Source organism: Mytilus galloprovincialis, chromosome 7, assembly GCF_965363235.1.
Source record: "Mytilus galloprovincialis chromosome 7, xbMytGall1.hap1.1, whole genome shotgun sequence".
Lineage (NCBI taxonomy): Eukaryota > Metazoa > Mollusca > Bivalvia > Mytilida > Mytilidae > Mytilus > Mytilus galloprovincialis.
This window is the reverse complement of record NC_134844.1, coordinates 68,991,449-68,998,337: the sequence shown is the minus strand read 5'-3', so window position 1 is coordinate 68,998,337 and position 6,889 is coordinate 68,991,449.

Below are 6,889 nucleotides of genomic sequence, written 5' to 3'. Positions count from 1 at the left end.
GCTATAATTATTTCTGATTTTCGTTTTTTTAATTCTTTTTTTTTTGTGTTCTTTTTGCCTCTCTTCTCTGATATTCAATCCAGCACTTACACAGACTGTTATATCTTGCGCAAAATGCAAGGTATAGCTCGTACTTTAGATGCATAAATGAATAAATGAATACAATTAATTTGTAACCAAGGAAGGCAGATTTCGATGCTTACATGATTTGGATTTATAATATCAATTAAACGGCTTGATTTTAAGAAGTTCCTGTATGAAGTCAGCCTCATAAAAATCAAGAAACAAGTCGACAAGAAGAGGTGCATAATTCGTTCCAATTGAAATGCCGATAGTCTGTTCAAAAATACGTCCTCCGAACGTAACAAGTATGTTGTCAATTAAGAAATCAAGCATCTTGATCATGTCAGTTTCAGAGAATTTTTTGTTTGAATCAGAGTGATCCTTTACAAAGTAGGATTTATCCCTTCCTAAGACAAGATACTTGTATCTTCGTTGGCCATTCTTTTTTATTAAACAAAGCAATATCAACTCTTGCAATTTGTCTTTTAGTTTGGAATGTGGAATAGTTGTATAAAGTGTAGAAAAGTCAAAGGTTTTAATACTATTACAAGATGAAAGAGAGTAGATTGTATTTACTCTAAAAGATCTTTGGAATTTTTAAGTATCCACATCTGATACACGCCACCCCTAGAATAGGCAGTTTCATAATAACTTTGAAGCCCGTCTTTGATTGCTGATAAAATAGATGTTAATAATTTAGAAATAGGTTTCGTTAAGCACTTGAAAGACCCAGCAATATTCAGTTGTTTGTAAGGACACTTTTGCGGTTTAGGTATCCAATACAGTGATGGAAGACCCAGGTCATCATCTTTGGTTGAAATTCCAAAGGAACATGGAACAGACCTATGATTATCCAGAATATCCTCTTTTGTAAGTGTCGTGAGGGTATATATGGGCTTTCAAGTGAATTGTCAATACCTAATTCGTTTATCAAGCAGTTAATGTAATGAGTTTTACACACAAAAACGATGTTATTTGGGGTTTTATCTGCGGGGACAACTACATATTTGTCATAAATGTAGGATAAGTGTTTTGCAACATTAGGGTCTTTAAACAAGTTGAAGATTGACGTAGCATGTGCATTGATAGACCCATTCAGTTTCTTAAAATCTGATTTGTATCAACGACCTCACTGCCTCAATTCATTCGGAAAGAGTGTCTGCGTCTTCCATCTCACGCTTAGTCCAATGTCTGGCATAGTCCTTGACTAAATCCATCAAAATTTTATAGTTCTATTTCCAATTGATGGATTTCGGCTCACGATGTTTTGGACCTTTCGATAACACATTTCGTAGGGAAGTGTTATTAACAATGTTAAGGTCACCGGTAATACGATATTTTGGACCTTTGTCCGTATGAATTTTCTGGTTTTTCGAGATACATGTATATGACGTGGCTCTGTCATTAGACATCCTATCATTGTGTTATTGTTCCATGATAATTGTTGTTAATATAAACATGTGTCTTGCAGGATAAGGATACAGTACTTAAATATTTTCAATCCTTTCTAGGTAGATTTTACAAAGATAAATAAAACCGTATGATACAAAAACAAAGAACGAGGTTGTTAAATTAAATATATGCCTTTCTGTGCTATTTTGTACTTCTTTGTTTGTTTTTATAATGATTAAGATGATCACACAATACTGACTGATGTAGCCATATTTTTGACATTGATACCTATTGTGCCTGTTTGTTTTGTTCACGCATCTTTGTCAATATAATGGAATTTGATTCAACTGTCATACAAGATAGAGGTTTAGCTAGCTATAAAACCAGGTTCCATCCACCATTTTCTACATAAGAAATGATTCGCGGAATTTAAGAGACGCTTTGAATTTAAAGATTAAGATAATGGTTTAGATAAATCCTCAATTTCATCCATTTTAAATACATTCATTTGTTTTCTAGCTTCTCATACATGTTATAATTTAATTCAAAAAGATGGTCCTCAATCCAATCTACATTGGGTTTTTTTATCAAGAAAAGGCCAGTAAATAATCTTCTCGACATCGTTTTTCTACCTTATTCTGAATTTAACAGGACAAAGAACAATGAAGAAGTCATAACCGACATTCTGCGGAATAATCATAGCCATAAAAAAAAATATTTTGTGCATTTAAAATATACTTAACCTACATTTTCTACGATAATAAACAAACAAAGTAATTTTATTATTGCTAATTAAAGACATCATTTATCAGAAGTTAAATCAATCAGGAGATTTATTTCTTAAACGGTACACAATAAGATTTATTAAAAATTGTGATTAAAAATGTTATTATTTTTGTTTAATTCCCGTTTTTTATTCGTAGAAAAACGGGTTTATGACATTTCTATACATCTATATGGATGACAAATTATAAAATGCTTAAATCATAGTCAATTTATAATGATGAAATTAGTCAAATTTTGTTGGTTTTTTTTATTGTGAAAGCACCGACATATCAATATGACGTTTTGAGGTTTAATATCAAGTATTTGAAAATTTAAAAAAAATGAATGACAATATATCATTAACAAAAACTTGACCTGTTTGTCGTATTGCTTTTATAACTATATCCGGAATCAGAACTTCAATATTAGTAATGCAAAGTCAGAAGTGTTAAAAGACACATGACACAACACTGTACACGATTATCTTCTGGAAAGTCAATACATAGACTTGTGATCAGAACACTGTTGTTGTTGTGAGTATTCATAAACTATTTGCAACACAATTCAACAAAATGCAAATAGTAATTTAAAAAATAAATTCATAGACGAAAAACAATAAACTTACTTAAAACAACAAGAAGATATAAATATGCGACATAAGTCATAACTACATGTCAAACAACCAACAACAAGAAGCCGCATTCAAACTAAAACAAACAAATCAAAATAGTTCATTAATAGTTCTCAGAATATGTTATCTTAAAAGCAAATAAAAAAATTCCAATCATTAACAAACACTAACACAAATACAAACAAACAAGCGACAAATATAAACGGAAGATAACAGAAAAATACTAGATGTAAATATATAGCACAAAAAACTCAAATATGTACGCCATGGTATATCTATGTTGTACTTCTACTAAAAAAAAACCAACTATTTACTTTTTAAACTTTCGTTTTGAAGTCTTAGAAAGTGCAGATACATCTATAAGAGCGGACATCCCCCTCAAATTGGTAAGCTTTGATTGTTTTATTAAGTCTGGGGTATGTGTAGATCATCATTTCAACTGCATCTTTTTGAAACAAATATGTTCTATAGCATGTGTAACATCTAAATACCCAAGTGTGGTCCTCAGTCCAACCTACATTGATATGCGTGAGTTTGATATCAATTTTCAAGCTAGAAAAAAAACCTTATTCGGAATGTTATAAGACAAAGAAGTCGAAACCGACATTATAAACATATTCATATTCAATAAAAAATATTTTTAGCAGTTAAAATGTCATAAACTATTTTCTTATAATAATAATCAAAATAAATTTATTTCTTAAACAGTAAACAATTAGATAAAGACAAAATTCTGATTGAAAAATGAGTACTATTAATTTTGTTTCATTTTCGTTTAATAATCGTTAAAAAAAACGGGGTTATAACTTTTTTATCGATAACACGGATTTTTTTAATCAGATTTTTTTTTCTTAATCTAATTGTTTACCGTTTAAGAAATAAAATCGCAATATTGATTTAAATTGGGTTAAATGATGTCTTTAATTAGCAAGCATAAAACAAATTTGCCTTGTGTAATATCGTAAAAAAAGGTTTATTGCAACTTAATTGCTAAAAATGGGCTTTTTTTTATTGAATATGAATATTTCTATAATTTTGGATATGACTTCTTTGTCCTGTTGATATCAGAATAAGACTGGACATGCTAAATATGAATAGTTGCGGTTTTTCAAAAATAAAAAAAAAGTAATAACATCCTTGGATGGCATTCTCCTGCATGCAGCCTCGTTGCTTAAACTTTATGATAAGGCAGTTAAACTGGCAAAGAAAGTATATTTGGTCTTAGGAAAGAAACCAAACTCTGAGCAGACCAAAAAGGAATAATCAAAATAGCCTTCTCAACTTTGTCACTAATAATTTTTATTTTAATTCTCCCTAACAAAGAAAAAAGGGAGAAAATATATGGTGTTAATTTACGAAAAAGTAAAATCATCTAAGAATGGTCAGCTTGTTGGTCAAAAGATTAAAAAATCTAAAGATTTGAAAATTCAAACGGGATACAAACAAATTAATGTTTGGAACAAAGAAATGATTACAAATTCTTTCAAAGATTTTTACTTTTAGTTGCCATTCTGTTGAATCTGTAAAATTTTTAAACATAAGATAAGCATCAGAATTTCCTGTTCAAGGAATAAACTAAGCCGGGATCAATTCAAATTAACCTATTTTGAACACAAAGCCCAAATATCTGTAGCAAGCCTGTCAATGAGGTTATACTTCCTATTTCATAATGTAAGTTACTGCAGTTGTATTGTCTGAATGTATACGAACATGTGACTCTAAATGAAAAATGGAGCCAACATTTCTAAGTCATTTATATGAAATGTGCGTTCTGACATCTATCACCAGCAAATTGTCCTTTTAAATTTGGATACCCAACCTTCTAATGAGCATTTTTTCAATCCAAAAACGTATTTGAGTGATCGTATGAATTTTCAATTTTCTGATTTTACATTGTTAAAATTTCAGTTATTGACTCTTGTGTGATAATAAAAAAAAGGTTATTTTAGTGTGAAAGCAATGACATATCGACTATAAATATACTTTGTTGATGTTTTCTACTAAGAATTTGTAAATAAAAATTAAAATTCAATGACTATATACCAATGTACTTTTGTCCTAGTGCCTTAATACTGATATCCAAAATCGAAATTTGTATATTGCAAAGTCAGTTTGCCAAACGCCACATGGAATAACACTGAACAAGATTATCTTCTAGAATAATTCAAAGGGATATGCACTGAGGCAATACACATGTAACATCCATTTTCCGTTTAAAATTACATGTATTTAGTATTTTCAACAGACAGGATACATTAACTACATCGTATATTATAGCTTTAAAACAAAAAAAAAGATTGTCTTAACTCGTATAATTATAAAGCTGTTACCAAACGAAGAGTAACTTATTTTTTAGATACAGTTGTTACTAAACGTTTACATTTATGAACTACTAACCATACCTTTCATTATGCATGATGATATAATTTACAAAATCAAATTTAGAAACTATGATTCAAAAAGGAGCTATCCCTGAATTTTCAAATATTATTTATAGATAAACTATGGTCGTATGAAAACCAAAAGGATAGTTCATGTCCTATTTTGTCCGGTGTGGTCGAAATATTTAAAACTCTGTCTACTATTATATTCCTAGTGAACACAATGGACGTCGGTTTATGACATCAACTTATTATCACTCTACTTGACAAACAAAAAAACATTTACAGCTAGGTTAGTATCGTGAGATAGAAAATTGTTACACTGAAATTTCAGAGCAAAATTTCGGAAATAACAATGAGTTTGAATATAAAATTAGAATTGTGGAAATCTGAAAGTGTGTCAATTTTTGAAAGGTCTACTTAAATAACAGTAAGTTCAAAATTGATATACTTTTTATTCGACATATCTTTAGAACAGTTTGTGCTTCAAAAAGATAAAATAATATATTAATTGTTTGTTTTCGATAAAAGTTGTCCATTGCAACACCCAGAAATATTTATTTATTTTTTAGGTTTCTATCATTTTGGCTATATTTATTATCAGTCATGGCAAAACTTAAACCTTATCGGTGGATTCTTAATTTTATGTTTTTAATACTCTTCAAATTTATTATATTTGTCATTTTTTTCTTATTTTATTCTAGCGTCAGTAAGGAGTCTTTTTTAGATGACAAGCAATTATGTCATGCAATATTTGTAAGCTCGGTAATTATAATGAGTTTATTCATCAATATTTTTCTTTTTTAATGTGATATAACCTTTCGGAATCGTATGTCCTAAATGATTTTCACTTTCGTACGTTGTTTGATATGATAGGGATGACATTTAGTGAAAGCATAGATGACGTAATTTTTATTTGATTTAAATCATGTATATATACTTTTAACAAAATGTTTAAGGAAAAACTAAATAAAAAGAAATAGGATAAAAAAGAAATATTCAAACACATGAACAGGCCGGAGAGAAAAATGGCAACAAACCAGCAAGAAAATGCAAAATCCTAAATACCAGGAGATAAGCTCGGCTTAGATAATGTCAATTATAGGTATGTTACGAAACAACCCCCCCCCCCCCCGTAATTTCAAGATTTAATAAATAAAAAATCAAGGGTTCTTTGAATTACATAGAGAACGTCTACTATGCAGTCTCACTTATCTCCTGGTAAACCAATGTTTATCCTTTTCATTCTTTTGAATGTGCATGAACTTTTTGCAACAAAATTTTAACAATAAATAATAGTAATTTAATGTAAATGTATAGACGGAGACAATAAACGTAAAGGAAATAAAACAAGAAGATACAAAAAATCAATAGAAAGATTTCCAACATGACTAACAAACAAATCAACAATCCTCATACAAACGAAAACAAATAGATTAACACGAACTTACAAAAGTTTGCACACCATAATATCTTGATAATCAAATCAAGGTCAACAGTCCCATATAAACACAAACTAACCCAAAGTCATACTATTATTTTGATTCACTTATAGGGTCTTTGCATCGGAACTAAATACATTTATTTAAAAACCAGTTGTTGGCATGACACGGGTTATGTTCTTCTCATATATGTTATGATGGTATGATACTAAATC